Genomic DNA, 17,234 nt, shown 5'->3' with positions numbered 1-17,234 from the left:
GCGCCTGCCTTTGGCCCAGGGTGCAATCCTGGAGACCTGGGATCAAGTCCCACATCGGGCTCCCGGTGCATGGAGCCTGCTTCTCCCTCTGCCTGTGTCTCTGCCTCTCTCTCTCACTGTGTGCCTATCATAAATAAAAAAAAAAAGAAAAAAAATGCATTAAATACATAAACAAACAGAACAAATAACATTTTCTCTTGGTTTAGGGTTTTATCCTATTCATAATATTTATTTAGTTTTTATCCTATTCATATCCTATTTATAACATTTATTCATGTAGAAACATATTAATCTAGTGTGTTAGTTTTATGGCTGAAAAATTGAAAAATCTGACTTGTTCAGTATCATTCTGCTATAGATGGTCATTTAAATTATTTCCATTATTATTTCAATTATAAACAATGCTGTTATGAACATTGTTCATACCATCTATGTCTTCTTGGAAACATATACAAGTATTTCTGTGGTTATAGAACTAAAATTGAAATGGCAGTGTTATATGATATATCCATATTCACCTTTACTAGAAATTATCAAATTGCATTCCAAAGTCTCTTAAATATAAAATTCATTAATACTCACCATCAAAATTGTTTAAGTCCCAGTTTCTATACTTCTTCACTAATATTCAATATTGCTAGATGTCCACTTCTGGCAGCCTGAGTATAAAACTATTTCTATATCTGTTTATTTTAATTATATATCTAATTATCCCAAGTTCAAACATCTTATCTGGTTGTCGGCTATTTGGATTTTCTTTTTAATGAATTGTGGCAACTTAAGTTTCATCTCCTTTTGTTTTATATTCCCTTCTTTGAACTGTCATTATTTATAATTGGAACATTTTTATTATCTGAGATATATTTGAAAATATGCAGAACACTTGACTGTTTCTCTATTTTTCTTTAGCAAATTTCACTCATATATATTGTCTGTCTTTTTTACACACGTTCCTTTCTTTTGGCCTTCCTCCCACCTTTAGTGATTTTTAAGTTTCTTTTTTTTTTTAATCCTCTGCAATCCCCAACTGTATCTTTATTCCATGCTTTTTTGAGACAGTTTTTATTAAATGCACATCAGCAAAACCAGTTCATCTCAGCTAATTATTAAGATGCTGAAGTTAATTTAAATGAATATATTAATTCTGTATTAATGGTGTCAAAACAGATTCATATTTTTTACCATAAGTTAGAGAGGTTGGAGAGTTGTAGTTTTACCTGAATAAACCATAATATATTGGACAACCAATTTCATAGTAATGTCATACACAAAACCCAATTAAAGTATAATGCAATTAGTAATTCAGTGGATGAAGATCTTCTTCTATGGAGGAAACAGCTGAGAGATAAACATAGGGTCACACAAACTTATGATAACTTGAGAATAGGATCATGTTTCATTCAAAAATAGTAGCCATGTCTCCATGATAAGAGTTATACCCCTGGATTTCAACTATTGTCTTGGACTATTGGCTCTATCTCTGGTTCATCATTAATGTTTCCTTTCAAACATCTTTATTTATATGTGGATGTTTATATATATATAATATATATAATATATAATAATATATATAATATATATATTTCCATGTAATAACTTCAGCATTGGCTATTACTGGAAAAAGATAACTAGAGTTGGTGACAGGTGTGCTCCAGAAGATGATGGGCAGTAAGGTACTGGTGTGTGTGATGGGAGTGAGCTATACAAGAGAAGATGATGGAGGAGATTGGAACATATTCCTCTCAAACATGTTCTTAACCCAGGTGTTCTTGAATTGAACTCAGACCACTGGAAAATCTGCACATGAAAAAAAATTACATCTTCTTTTCATTAATCTCCAGTTTTAATTCAGTGCTTCCTTTCATTGGGAATAAAGGCCATAGCCTACGACAGTATTAGTTAACATTGATAACTTGGTTTCCAACACACATCACAAGTATTTTCATACTGTATTACAGGTGTTGCAGACAGCATGAGATATCATTTACTCTTATCACCATTTTGGGATTACAGTGGTTATTAGACCTGCCTGTCTGCAATGCATTACTAAATTAATACATTTATTACTGTATCACATCTGTAAGATAATTTGGTAGCTGTTGTTCATTATAACTGGCTTACGGTGTAACACTGCATTTTATGCATTTGTAAACCTCATTCTAATAAGAAGACTTCAGGAGATTGTCAGAGGGAGTCACAGCATAACAGACTTGTAAGAATCTTTTTCTTTTTCTGTAATTGTTAAGCTAACTCAGCTTGCTTTTAACCTTTTTCAAATATGACACTTCTTCATTTTCTCTGCCATCAAGCATATAAAGTTTTAAGGGAAGCTGAGTAGTATTTTTTTTTTTTTTACTGAGCTACTTAATCACATTGTCTCATTTTATGGGATAAATGTACCCCCCACAATGGGGGAAAGAAAAATTGTTAAGTCATTCACGTTTGCTCCAGCCCAAAGACATTCAAAACACCACAGTGAAGGAAAAGCAGAATGTAGTCGCATTGATAAAAGTTTCTCATGAGAAAAATAAAGATTTGTTTTAATAAATGATGGCAGAGATACACCACAAGTACCTTAATTAAGTTTCATGGTGATGGTCTGAAGTAATTTTAAGAAGAAAAGTGATAACAGTGATAAAGTATCGAGGACACCTGAAATTGTGCTAGTCACATAGAAGAGAAAAGAGAAGAGCCTGTCAGTGTTGATGTCCATGTTCTATTTTTCTCTGAGGTCTTGATCATCACCTTTGAGAAGGCTACTGTGCAGATCTTTTCAATATTTGCAGATTCCTTAACGTCTCACTGCTCAATTTTCAACATTAATGGACTTCACCCGGGTAGAGTTCACCGGAAAGCATCTACTCTTTCTTTTATTAATTGAACACAGAATGAGATATTTGACTCATTCTTGAATTGACATGCAGCCTTCACCCCAGATTTGACAATTAATTATTTCTAAATATAATTGGATCTGTTGCTTTTACCTCGGGCTCTTTCTCTATACGTGAAAAGCATAAAACAATTTCAGTGAATGGATCAGCTGTGCCTACATTCTGGCTTTCCCACCACATACAGACTTGGCAAAGCCTGGAAATAGCTGCCCCAATGCCTTTTCTCTCTTAAGTGCAAACTTACCAACATGGAGGAGAAAACGAGATAGGATATAGCAAAAGTAGGAGGGGAGAAAGGGTGAGACTCAGTTCACTGGGAGTCGCATTATATGTTGTACATTTGTATTCGCACATGTAAGACTGATGCCTTGAATCATACCAAAAATTAGTGAATCCACTTGTCAAACATCAGAGCCCTGCAGTGCTACATAATAGATAAACATCAAAACTAATATCTCCATTAGGTCGTGTAATAGTATATTGGCACTTACCGTTATTTAAATGTCACCCCATTTCGTTTTGTAGGGCTGATGTTAACCTTGTGAGCTCTGAATTGTCTGCAAGTTAATGGTCTGTTATATGAGCATAATAGTTCTTAGTGATAGAATATTAGATTATATTATGCAGTTTGGAATGTAACTTGATCTCTATCTCATAACCATAAATAACGGCATAGTCTTTGTTGAAATTAAGGATATTTGTTTTTTTTCTTCCTGCTGCTGCTGTACTTAGTATAAGTGAAGGATTTTTCTTTTTTTCAGTTTATCTTGGTAAACATATTTATCACCCATCATCACACGCTGACTTGGGGGCAAAAAATAAGAGAATAAAATTGAGCATATGTTCAAATGGGTAGATGGTTGTTTGTGAGAATCAAAATTTGAAAATTGTTATGTTAAAGTCGGTAAATTCAGAGGCATTACATTTTGTCAGGACCCATATCTGCCCCTGTCAGGCTTTGCTCAAAGTTTTATTTTATTTTATTTTTTTAATTTTATAAGACCTAATTTGAATTGAAGCTATTGTAACTGACAAGAGGGAAATAGAAGCAATTGGCTTGCACTAAACAAGTTTGAATGGTTGTTAATGTGAACGACTTTCAGGCAGTGAATGTCAGAGAACAGTAGATTACTTTCTTTACCTCGGGCATTTTAAGCCATCTCCTGTGGTAGACGGACATAATTTCTCTCTCTCTCTCCCTCTCTCTCGAAACTGGGAAGCAAAGTAATTGGAGTCTGGTAATTTTGGCCTATGGCTGATGAAGATAAATCATAACGAGCCACGGAACACACACTGACAATTCACATAGGGCTACGAGAACATGAACTTTCAGTAATGCATTCATCAAATATTGTTTCTCTCTGATTTATATTCCAGATAGCCCTGGAACTGTTAATTATGAATGCAGTCATCATTTGTTATTTCTGACAAAATTTCACACGCTAAACAAATGGTTTCAAAATGTAAGTTATGGTGTTCTTTGGAACGTGGGCTAGCATCCTATCTTTTCCATTAGATCCATGATAGATGATTTTAAGCTGGTGTGTTTAACACAAACTATTTGAGGTCTGAAGATAATAGAGAGGGAAGAGAATTCCAGACCATCTGGTCGAGCTCCTCTCCTTAAGGCTCATGAATGTATAAATCGTTTTGAACAGATGGAGGTGTAGTCACCTAAAATTTTATAGAAATAGAGGTTCCAAAGCTTCCTTCGCTAACTTGAGTCTGATCACTCTGATTGCTAAGGAACTCCTTTTTATTCAAACTATTTTAATTTGAATCTGTCTTCTAATGTCATCTTGTAAACTTTTGAGGACTAAACATTGCCTTGTGTTTCTTTTCTTCTTCTTTTTTTTTTTTTTTAAGATTTTATTCATTTACTTATGAGAGACCCAGGCAGAGGGAGAAGCAGACTCCCTGTGGGGAGCCCGATGCGGGACTCGATCCTGGGACCCCGGAGTCACGACCTGAGCCAAAGGCAGACGCCCATCTGTTGAGCCACCCAGGGGCCCCTGCCTTGGTTTCACCTGGTCAATGTAAATTTTTAATTTATAAGTACTATGTACTTAATATTTATTTAATACCATTGATTATTGTCAATGTATTAGATGCTGCACTAAGTATTTATTTACATTATTGTATTTAGTTCAAAAATCTTTAAATAGGCTTTAAAAAATCAAATAAGCTTGGGTAGTATCTTCATTACAGATTTAGGAAAATGAGGTTCAGGAGAGATAATTGGACAAAGACACGTCTGATGTGAAGTTGAACTGTAACTTAAATCCCAATTTTTCTAACTCGACTCTTTTCCACTGACCTGTCTCCACAGTGTTAAGAGTTCAGACTTCTTTCATCTTTGAGTTAAATTTCTGTCGTTTCATGGTTCCTCCACTTATATTCTGTTACTGACTTCTTTCTGTAGTTGATGGGGATATATTCAATGTTTCTCAACCTTTTTCATTATCACCCATTTTCCCCAGGGACATTACATAATTTCTTTTTAATCTCTTTGTGTAAAATTTGAATTCCACAAATACACTGGATATGTTTCTGTACTATATATAAAAAAGGAGTAATATTTTTGTCCCCTCCAAGTACCAGGTTTCTGTGCTTGAGAATGAATGCAGTGTATCCCTATTTCTACCTTTTTGATTGCTTAATTAAGTACATTGCCTTTACTTAATATGAATGATAATGTTTAATTGTTAGAATATGAGGTATATTTAAACATCAGTGAGCTTTTCAGTGTTGTGAAATATGAAGAATAATTTTAAAGAGTCATATCATATTGCGGCACAAGTGAAGTTTAATGCTTCTATAAAAATATATAATTTGTGCTATTGAAAAAAGAGAAACTCAGGTTATAAATGAATGTGATCTGGCCTGTTTTGTCCATTTTGTAGACATTATGTCAAATTTTGTGTTTACTTACAGGCATCCCATTCTTTGTAGAAATCCACATTCTCCTGTGTTTTGACATCACAATGTATTGACATAGAAATGATTGACACCTTACATTTATCTTGCTGTCTTCACAGCAGGTTGAGAAGGATCTTGACAGGAAGAAAATAGACTTTATGGGCACCGTTGGACTTTTAAGATATTGTGCCTCTTTTTATTTTATTTTCATTTTCTTTTAAAATACAAAAGTTCTAGATTGGTTTTTCAGAAAGTGCATAAACTTTGCTTTTCATTCTGTGATTTCTTTCAAAAATCATATTGGATTATGATATTTTATAAAAATAACTCAGGAAAAGTGTTTTATGCAATTTTTATTTTATATCTTAAATATAAAATTAGCTTGCACCACTGGCTAAGAAACTGTACTAACTGGATTGATCCAGCTTTATCGTGTTCTACAAAAAAACAGCAGTTAAGAGTAAACCTCATTGGTATGTTGTTACACTTACACCAGGAAAATAACCAGGTAACAGAAGTTATTTGGAGCTTCTATAGGTAGTCTGTGGAAAGTTTGTAGTCTGGGACTTTGATCTACTTCATTGGATCAAAAACATGAAAAATTATACCTTGAAATATCTTCATACCTTTTGGGAAGTACACTCAATATTCAGTTACTCAGTAAGATGAAACTGACAACCTTTAGGTTTCAGAGTCTCTTCTTCCTATCATGGTCTCTCCTTTTTTCATGAAAGTTATTTTTGTTCTCCACTGAATTTTACAACTCTTCAAATCTAAGAGGCATTTCAGTAGCATCTTTTGTCACCCAAAACTAATTTTGACCTTGTTGACAGCTCCATATACATTCAGAAATTAAGAGGAATGCTGTATAGTAAATCAAGAGCAGGACCTTTGGCCCAAAAATGGTTTTTCATGTATATGAGTCCTGAGGAATTCAGAAGAACTTCAGAAACGATCACCTGAGAGGTGAGACTTCTGCCAATTATTACATTTTCCAGGTGCATATGGAAAAGAACGATAATATACATCTAAGTGAAAGAAATTGAAGAAAAACAGGTTTCCATTTCAAATGGCAGGGAAGAAAGAAACTATAATAAATGACTGATTGATAAAGGTCTATGAAGAGGAAAGGAGAAATCTGAAGTGGCCACTGGGCGAGTATGTTTTGAGTTACTTAAAGAGTCAAGTATTTGAGAGCACTGGTGTTTCATGTGGGTTTAGATGCAGAAAAAGAATGAGAAATGGGAACTAGAAACTGGGGCATTTATGTAGACCTCTGCAATTTAACTTCTGGTGACTTATTTTAAAATGTCTGTGTGTTGTAGATAAAGCATTCAGGCTTCCCTCAGTGGCCTTGTTCCTCCGCTGTTAAATGTGTGCCTTGTTCACTTTCCAGGATGAACGCAGCTCAGCCTCTGTCTAGGGTGAACTAGACAGAGAGGCCATTCATTTAAAAAGTTGACATTTTGTCATGGATGCCTCAAAATTTTTTTCTTGAGTATTTATATTTAATGTCTTTGGATGAGATTTAAAAAAATCAGATACTCAAATATGTGTATAATGTTTTGACAAACATGTATATGCATGTTTTTGCAAATATGCATTCACGAACTGCATAATCATCCAGAACAGATAATCAGGTTATTGATCTTACAGGAACGTCATTCTTGGTTCTGCTTGTGCTTTAGTCAAATATGATGTACTTCATATGCTTACATGTACATACCAATAAAATATAATAGATACCAATAAATGATAATAAAGAAAGTAATATATATGTTTTAAGAAATGAGATCATCCTCATCCTGACCTGTCTTGAAGTACCTATTTATTTATTTATTTATTTATTTTAGAGATTTTTATTTATTTGAGAGAGAGAGCATGTGCATGAGTGAGGAGCAGAGGGAGAAGAAGATTCCCTGCTGAGCAGGGAGCCAGGACAACTGGGCTGGATTCCAGGACCCTTGGAATCATGACCTGAGTGAAAGCAGAGGCTTAACCAACTGAGCCACCCAGGAGCCTCACCTTTTCCATTTAAAAAGAGAAAGTGACAGGTGTCGCATGGATGCAGTCCTAATGAAGAAGATGAAGGAGAATGTGAAAAATCAAGAGCCTGTGCTCAGACACGAAAGCGTAATAATTCTCCAGGGTATCTCTAGCAACATACTGTGTTCAGACACATGAATACCCTGGCAGGAACACCAGGGAGGATATTGAAATACTATACACAGTGTCATCATATTTCAGAATTAGGATAAGCAATTATAGACCTGTATTCATTTAATTTCTCACAATAATGGCATGAGCTGTTATTCTCCCCATTTTCAAGGCAAAGAAACTGAAACAGAGAGAAGTTAGGTGACTTGAGTCACACAGTTACTAAAAGAAGAGGCCCTGATTTAAAGTAAGGCTGCCTGGCTCCATGACCCATATTCTCAACCATGATGCTCTACAGCCCCTCTAATGTACATACAGGTGTGCACATGTGTATACAGGCCGAGACACACATAATAAGCAAGCAGTTAATTAAGAATCATCTAAAAATGAGTCCTGAAAATTCTATACACTTAAGGAATTATCTTAAGTTTATAATCTTATAACAACTATCTTATATTGCATTTAATTTTGTTGCTAATGGACCTTAAGTAAATTTTCTGTTGTCCATATTAATAAATATTATTGAGACTTCGATATATCTTATATTTAGGTTGGGCTTCTGGAAATTACACATGTCTGTTTTTTTCTTTTTTTTTAATTTCAGGTACAATTGGTATAGTGTTAGCTTGTATTAGGAATTACAACTTTGTGTCAGACTACAGAAAAATACTCAAGATGAGCAAGCACAATACACTCATAGTAAATCATGAGAAAAAATAATAAAACTATAAAATTTAAGGCTTTATAATAATTGCTGCATGGGCATAGAACTTGTAGTTCTTAAACCTGGTGTTCACACCCAAAAATAATAAGACTAATTCTACTGACAACTGTATTGTGCTTACTCATGTCCATCTCAGCACTGAGGACTGCTTTGTAATAATCATATAGTTTGTAGCAATATATTACTGGAATTACACTTTTTAATTTATCCAAACTTTTGTGGTCCTTTGGAGGAATGACTGGATAACACATCTGGAGGAGGAAATATACAGATTGAGGCAGAAACATCTTGTAACACCAGAAATTAAGGAAGCTGTAAAAGGTTGCTAGGGTTGTAGCACAGTGACAGAGCTTGAAGTTGCTTCCATTGGCCAAAATTAGGATATTTTAAGGGAAAAAAAAAATGAAGGAAGGAAAGAATAATACAAAAACGGAAGGGGATAAAAAGCAGAGAGGGCAAGAACTATAGTAGATTGAAACATATGAAATATGTTAAAAATTTTAAGTTCATAATAATACTTAAAAATTGACATTGATAATCTTTGGATGATATTAGGAAACCAACATAATACTCTCCAAACTGGTAAATATAGGGAACACATCAAACATTTAACATGTCTTTCCTGTATTAACTATAATTCAGGGTAACCAGCTGAAGAGAGATGGCTCTCTTTATAGGATTACTCCAACTACTGAATAAAGAAGAAATAGAATTATGATATTTCCACTTTGCAAAACTCAAAGAGAGAATGGATTTAGTTGATGGTCATTCATAACTATTAACATCACACAAGGAGAGGCCATTAAACGTTCTTTGCCTCTGATAGGTATACATGATACCTATGAAAAATTCTTGCCAAAAAATATAAGCCTGAATCTGAATGAGCTGCTATAGCTAACCACCAGTTTATAGGAAATTCTGGGCACTGAGAGATGTGTAAATAATACTAAGCATATGCGAGCAGAAAAATCTAGAATGTAGGAAACTCTATAGGATAAATGATCTAGTTTCTTTAATTACTAAGGTTTGATATGAAAGAGAGGACATATATTAAAGTGGTCTTAAACCATGTATTAACAAACGGAATGTGTAGACATTATATAGATCCAGATATGAACACATCAACTAATAATTACTTAAAACTAGGTATATGAGGGTTTGTTACATTTTTCTCTCTACTTTTCCATGTGCTTATCATTTCCATGATAATTATAAAAATGAAATATAATTTATACATCTAATTGTATTTTCCTCTTGTACCACCACCCAAGTAGCACATTTTGAGAATTTATAATAGCTGGAAATTGGGTTATCATTTTCATTATTTTAAAATGATCTCTAGTTGCATGTTTATTTGCTCTTTGATGAAGTAATTCCTTAGGTGAATCATTTATTTTTTGGCATGGATATGTGCACTCCTCTCTTGTAAAAGATGGTATCTTGTCATTATTCAATCTTCTTTGTCATATTATTCAGGTCATCTATGTCATTTTTTAATACAGTGATCTTTTAGAGATCCTAATGATCAATTATCAATAAAAATGAATTTTAATTAATTTCTTCCTTTTTTCACTAATTTTTTGCTGTTGATATTGATACTGTAATCTCCATTACACAAATACTCATGATTTAACACTAATTTATTATTATTGAATAGTCTCTTTTCAAAATATGTTATTAATCATTAACAAATGCCTGTAAGAGATGTGATGTGCTAGTGAGATCACTAAATCATACATACTATGACCTATATGTTAAATCTTAGCCAACAACCCTGACTCAACTTTCTCTTTTCTTACAGAATTTTTCATCATACTCATAGCCTGCTCCGGTCATAAATCAGTTCTTAGCTAAAGAATACATGCCTCTGAATCCCTAATCTTCCATCATCATTATTGATAGTATTTATGGAGTCTCACTTTTTTCTTGGGACCATGGAGAGTGAAGCTTATTTTGATAAATGGAGGCCCTAACTACACCTTTATACTGGTTGTCATAAACCCTTTTTTAGCTCTTTTAATATTTCAGAGGAAAAAGGGCCATTTTTTCATGGGAATATTGAATGAATAAATTTCCATCAAATGAAATGATTAACAAGGCCTTGCTGAATTTTATATTTTTCATTTAGTAGGCATTGTATCTAAAGCATCATTGTCTGACAAAACGACAATGTAATAATACCTTTACCTTAAATTCTTTCTAAGCCTACCGATTCTTAAAAGGGGCAGGGGGCAGCATATTTATTTATATTCATTGTAACCTGAAAGATGGATTTCAATCTGTAGAACTGTGGTGGAAAAAATGTCATGCTAACTGTAGTTTGAATGGTCCAGTCACCTTCTGGTAGTACCTTTTTATACCCAAGTAATTTAAATCAAATACTGGAAAGAACATTTTCTTTCTTCTGATAGCAAATACATAATATGCTCTAACTCATAATAGGAAAACCCACAAGCTAGAGAAAGATGAACATGATTAAACAGATTTACTTATTTTTTCTTATACTATATATTAATAGCTTTCTCAACTGTGTCCCAGTAGCTGCTGCATATTGTTCTGTGTACCTTACTGAGAAAATTCTTTTAATCATAGAGTCTTCAGCTTCTTGCCATTTTTTCACCTTTGCATGGTAACTTACTTTGTTTCTCTCATGTCTTTGATCTTCTTTTGATTTTGATTTCACATATAATACATACTATTTATTTATATGTATATATATATATTTTTTATTATCAACTCATGTTAATCAACTTCGAGTGTTGGAAGGCATGTGACAGATTCTAGTTTAGTTGGATTATTTGATTTTACAGAAAAGCAGCTGGTGTACTGGTGTTGGGGGGTCAGTTCTCACCCCGTCCCAGGCAGGTCACCAGTGCACATTCCCTCAGACTGGAGCTAGGCGTATGGAGAATTCTGTCACCTTTCTGTCTGAGTCTCTCCGGCTTTGCCAGTCACAACATAGAAAGGCTGCTGTCTTGATCATCCTGCCAACTTTGCGCAAACTCATTCGTGACCATTTGCCACGAAGGTCATGCTTTTTCTTTTTCCTCTACCACTGTCATAGGGGATCTAACGAAGTCAGCCAAAGAGAAAACTCATTTCTTAGAGTAGTTGTTTTTTAATGCATCCATCCATGCATTCCTAGACCCCATGCATTCCTAGACCCTTTGGTATCTAAACTTCTTGCCTCAAGGTCTTTCTCTACTCAGATTCCGTTTTTTTTTTTTTTCCTAGTCCCATTTATAAACTCCAATTCCTCAGTTTCTCTCAGCTTGCACACCTCCCCCCAGTCAGATTCTGTTACTTGACTATTTTCCGCTGAACTCACTCTGGCTAGCTAGCTTGCTGCCACCTCTCTCCAAGCCTCATCCTTCCATCAGGCCCCTTTCCTGATACCTTGTGACTGGAAGTCCCTGCACTGTATGGACTGGCTTTGGTAAAAGACCAGTTTACCATCAGCACTTTCATTCATCTGTATTTGATTTCTTTTTAAACATCTAAGCTCTCTCTTAAATCTTACTTGAAAATCTCACCTTTGATTCTAGTGGGAAAAATCAAAGCCATCTGCTCTCATCTCTGATTATTCCTACCTCCCTTTCTTCAGTAAAACATTTTTCAGGAATTGCTTCCTTCTCCCTTTCTCTTGACCCTGTGGCTTGTGCATCCTATATGATTTCCAGGTGTAAAAACCCCTTCCCAAGTCCACTTAATCTTAGCTGCTTATATCTTTCCAGAGACCGTTTCCTTCAAATAATTTGTCTTAGCTATTTTTCCTCCATCCATTGCACCAGTTCTTCCAAACAGCCTACAAATATTCATGTTCCTAATCTCTTTATCAATGAAAAAAAATCTTTTGACCCCAATTTTTCCTCACTGTGCTCTGTCCTTTTCTTTCTTCACTAATAAAAGTCTCAAAGGAATTTCCTTTTATATTATACAGTTTGTCTCTTTTTGTCTCTTATAGCTTTTACATGCTCATTCATCATCTATTACTGTTTCTCTGACCATTCCATTAAAAGGTAAACCTTAAGCCATTCCTCTTAGATACCATTCTCCCTACAGTAAAAGGTTTTGCGTAACATACAATAAGCATAGCTTTGTAGAATATGCATGTCCCACTTGTCACAGGGTCAACCCATACATATATGGATTTTTGAAGATTTGATCTAAGATTTCATCTGCCAAGAATGTATTGTCTTTCCTGCTACTTGATGAGGATCACCTCATTAGGTGTGTGTTGATCTCTGTCTGGGTTCTTTTATCATTTGTGTTTCCTTCATGTATCTAATAGTACAAAATAATGTGCTAAAATTATTATATATGTGTGTCTTTCTCTGATTGACTTATTTCACTGAGCATAATATCCTCCAGTTCCATCCACATCGTTGCAAATGTCAATATTTCATTTCCTGATGACTAATATTCCATTGTATACATATACACCCCATCTTCTCTATCCTATCATCTGTCAGTGGACATCTGGGCTCTACCCATAGTTTGGCTACTGTGGACATTGCTGCTATAAAGACTGGGGTGCAGGTGCCCCTTCAGATCACTACATTTGTATCTTTGGGGTAAATACCCTGTAGTGCAATTGCTGAATCATCAGGTAGCTCTATTTTCAACTTTTTGAGGACCCTCCATACTGTTTTCCAGAGTGGCTGCACCAGCTTGCATTCCCACCAACAGTGTAAGAGGGTTCCCCTTTCTCCTCATTCTCACCAACATCTGTTGTTTCCTGACTTGTGTTTTTTTTTTTTTTTTTTTTTAATGATAGTCACAGAGAGAGAGAGAGAGAGAGAGGCAGAGACACAGGCAGAGGGAGAAGCAGGCTCCATGCACTGGGAGCCCGATGTGGGATTCAATCCCAGGTCTCCAGGATCGCGCCCTGGGCCAAAGGCAGGCGCCAAACCGCTGCGCCACCCAGGGATCCCTGTTTCCTGACTTGTTAATTTTAGCCATTCTGATCTGTGTGAGGTGGTTTCTCATTGTGGTTTTGATCAGTATTTCCCTGATGCTGAGTGATGTGGAGCATTTTTCATGTGTCTGTTGGTCATTTGTATTTCTTTTTGGAGAAATGTCTGTTCATGTCTTCTACTCATTTCTTGACTGGATTATTTGTTCTTTGGGTGTTGAGTTTGATAAGTTCCTTATAGATTTTGGATACTAGCCAAAATCAGAGAGAAAGACAAACCATAAGAGACTCTTAATCAATAAGAAACACTGGAGGAGGGGATGGGGGATAGGGTAACTTAATAGATATTAAGGAAGGCTAATGATGTAATAAGCAGTGGGTGTTATATAAGACCTCTACCTCTGAAACCAATAATACATTATATGTTAATTAAGTGAATTTAAATAAAATTAAAAAATTAAAATACAATAAAATAAAATTTGGCCAAAAGGTTAAAAAAATAAAATAAAATAAAGTTTAAGGTAAGGTTAAATAAAAGAATACCTTGGGATCCCTGGGTGGCGCAGCAGTTTGGCGCCTGCCTTTGGCCCAGGGCGCGATCCTGGAGACCCAGGATCTAATCCCACGTCGGGCTCCCGGTGCATGGAGCCTGCTTCTCCCTCTGCCTGTGTCTCTGCCTCTCTCTCTCTCTCTCTCTCTCTCTCTCTGTGACTATCATAAATTAAAAAAAAAATAAAAATAAAAAAAAAGAATACCTTAATTTGTCCTCTCTCTACTTTTCCCCACTTTATTTTTTATGTGGCTATATAAATCTATTAAATGATACAGTATAGCAAGCATATAGGACTTTCTTGAGTTCTGACTGTTGAGAATACCCGACAAATGGATTGGAATAAAGCTGAAATCCATAAAATTGGGGAAAATATCTTCCTCTCTATTTGGGCTTCTCAAAATTCTGTCTATCCATTAACTTCCCATTCAGCTTTCAAGAGATCTGGAAATTCAAGTAACTTTAACAAACATTTATCAAATTCCCAAATGACAGCCTTCACACTTCTGGTATCTCAATCAAAATTATTTTAACCTTGCATTCCTTTAGTATTTTGTCTTGCTCCAACCAAAGTACTATTACACGATAGTCCACATTTGAGTTATTGACTGATTATAATAATGACTGACATTTAAAAACATAATTCTCCTTCCCAAATATTGTGCTAATCACCTGACATACATCACGTCTAATCCTTAGTACAGACCTGAATGGTTGATGTTGTTTTGTCCTCCCAGAGTGATTCAGAGTAAACACAGGAAGTTTAACTAAATTCGCCTAGATCACCTAGGCACAGTCACTGTGTGACCTTGAATTTGTCTGTTTTCCAGCTTAGCACTTCCTTCCTCTTATGTTTATATATTTATAAACTTGTGACTCCTCAATAAAAAAATATGAGATCAAGGAAGGAAGGGACAGATAAACAGATGTTTATGTAATGTGATGACAGGGCACATTTTCAGAGCATTGATAGCAGTCAACTGTTTGAAAGTTGCAGGGAAGGCTGAACAGAAGGAGTGGCATTTGGGATGCCTCTGGAAAGATGAGCAAGACAGGCAGGAGAGGGAAGGGGTGACATATTCTCCCTGGAAAGAATTATGAGTGCAAAGTACAGATTCTTCAGAGTCCAGTGAACCTAGAATATAGGACATATACCAATTCAGTTGTTTTGGTTATTTGCTTCACCAACAATGGAAGAATTATGTCACTCCTCTCTCACATCTAGTTGTTTGAGTTTTTTTGTTTTTGTTTTTTAACACTCAATGTTTTGGGCCTATTGCCTTGTTTTTATTTGTGAAAATCAAAGGGAATAAAAATCAGAAATGATTTTATATGACATTATAAAGCTTAAAAAAGCAGGACTCAGCCCCATGTAGTAATTATAGACCAGTTACCTCATCCTGACCCCAGCCCCTGGGGGTTTTACTTGTTGGCTTGCTGCTATATTGATTGTAGCAAAAAATCACAGCCAACTCCACTGACCTTCTTGGCATTCCCTGTAACCCAAATTGGTGCTAATGAAAGTCTTAAGACTACATCCTGCTTCTAGCCCCAGAGCAGGCATTCTGTTTCTTTCACCCAGGGGGATGATAAGAATCACTTAGCATTACTGAGGAAGATCTCAGAATTCTTATGAAATCCTGGCATGTGATGATGCTCGGAACACCATTCCACATAGTCAACGCCTACGAGTAGCTCAAAGTGATCTGTTTTTAAAGACATTCAGTGATGAGTATTTCTTCTCTTACCTATCATTTATTTGCACACGAGTCCAAAGCTGATTTACTTTGGGCAGAAATGAGGAGGAGGGAGAAGCGATGAGAGTAATGGGCTTCAGTGTCTCAAAAGAGAAAATTATACTACCGGTATTATATAAAGCTTCCATGTATTGAGACTTTGCCCCCATTTATTGAGACTTTACCCATTTGCCTTATCTATTTTAAGTTTCATAACTGCCCTATGATGTATGTATTATTAACCTCATTTAAAGTAAATGAAGATATAACCTTCAAGAGATTAGAGAAATATCACACAGAGAGTAGTAGATTGAGATTGGACCCTGTGCTCGTCATATTCTAAAGTGCCCGCTGCATGTGAGCAACACCGTATTGCTACTGCAACGTAATATCCATTCAAAAACTAAAATATTGTACCTAAGCCAGATAAATCTAAAACACCACTGTGGGATATTTCACATTTAATATATTTATTTTAGTGTGATTACTATTATTATAATCAATGGTATTATTTCATAAAGATTTTAAATGATATTCAGTGACTGCCTATGCCATGATACCAGGCAGGCTGATTCGGTTCATGGTTCCCTTTGATTAAAATGCATCAGTCATTTATGTAAGATATGGTAGATGAATTCCCCTTGAAATCATGGAGACAGGTAATTAAATTCTGTCATTTTCCCAAACTTTGGCTTTGTTCTTTTTCTGGAAAGCCATTATATAATCTTAGAGTAAACCAGATCTTATTCCCCCAAAGTTAATTAACATGCAAATAAATTTCCTACACACTAGTGATTGTTCTCAGTAAGTAAATCAGTGTAGCTAGAAACATATTAAGCAGAACTTTAAAACATTTTTTTCCTAATATTAAAATGTTTTGGAAAATTGGCAAAGATAGAAATGGAAGGCCGATGTATTCCTGTTGCATGATTTGCCAGTTCTTGGTTTCTGCCCTAATTGGTACACTGAAGAAATGCTAATAATATGTCAGGAACCCATTAAGAATATCACGTCTCCTCAAGAAATGAATAATCAGTACTGATGATCATCATTAACCATTTGATTTGGAATGGATTACAGAGGAACATTTGTGTCTCTCCTTACAAAGGGAGAATTACCTGTGAAAGTTACCCAGCACAGGAATCACTGGTACCTCCCACATCATTCCTGGAGTAGAAATTCTTAAAAAAAAAAAAAATAAATAAATAAATAAATAAATAAATAAATAAATAAATAAATAAAAGAAATTCTTTACAAGAAGAACTTTTTTATTGTTACTACTTACTGTAATTCCAATCTGGCTTTGCCTCCTAGCCTGTATGTAATATATGCTAGTGAAAAT

The 17,234-nt window shown here is 35.1% G+C and overlaps 1 protein-coding gene and 1 long non-coding RNA gene across 8 annotated transcripts in view; both read left to right on the top strand.

Annotated features, from left to right (window-relative positions):
• The window catches only part of PTPRK (protein tyrosine phosphatase receptor type K), a 548,248-nt gene that overhangs the window by 349,994 nt on the left and 181,020 nt on the right, over window positions 1–17,234 (top strand). The window lies entirely within an intron of this gene.
• LOC112644553 (uncharacterized) lies at window positions 4,244–10,778 on the top strand. Its single transcript, XR_007413569.1, has 3 exons — window positions 4,244–4,354; window positions 6,644–6,776; window positions 10,493–10,778. It is a non-coding gene; the product is annotated as an uncharacterized LOC112644553 (long non-coding RNA).

This window comes from Canis lupus, chromosome 1 (genome assembly GCF_003254725.2).
Source record: "Canis lupus dingo isolate Sandy chromosome 1, ASM325472v2, whole genome shotgun sequence".
Lineage (NCBI taxonomy): Eukaryota > Metazoa > Chordata > Mammalia > Carnivora > Canidae > Canis > Canis lupus.
The sequence above is the reverse complement of the archived record's forward strand: the minus strand, read 5'-3'. Positions and strand labels throughout refer to the sequence as shown.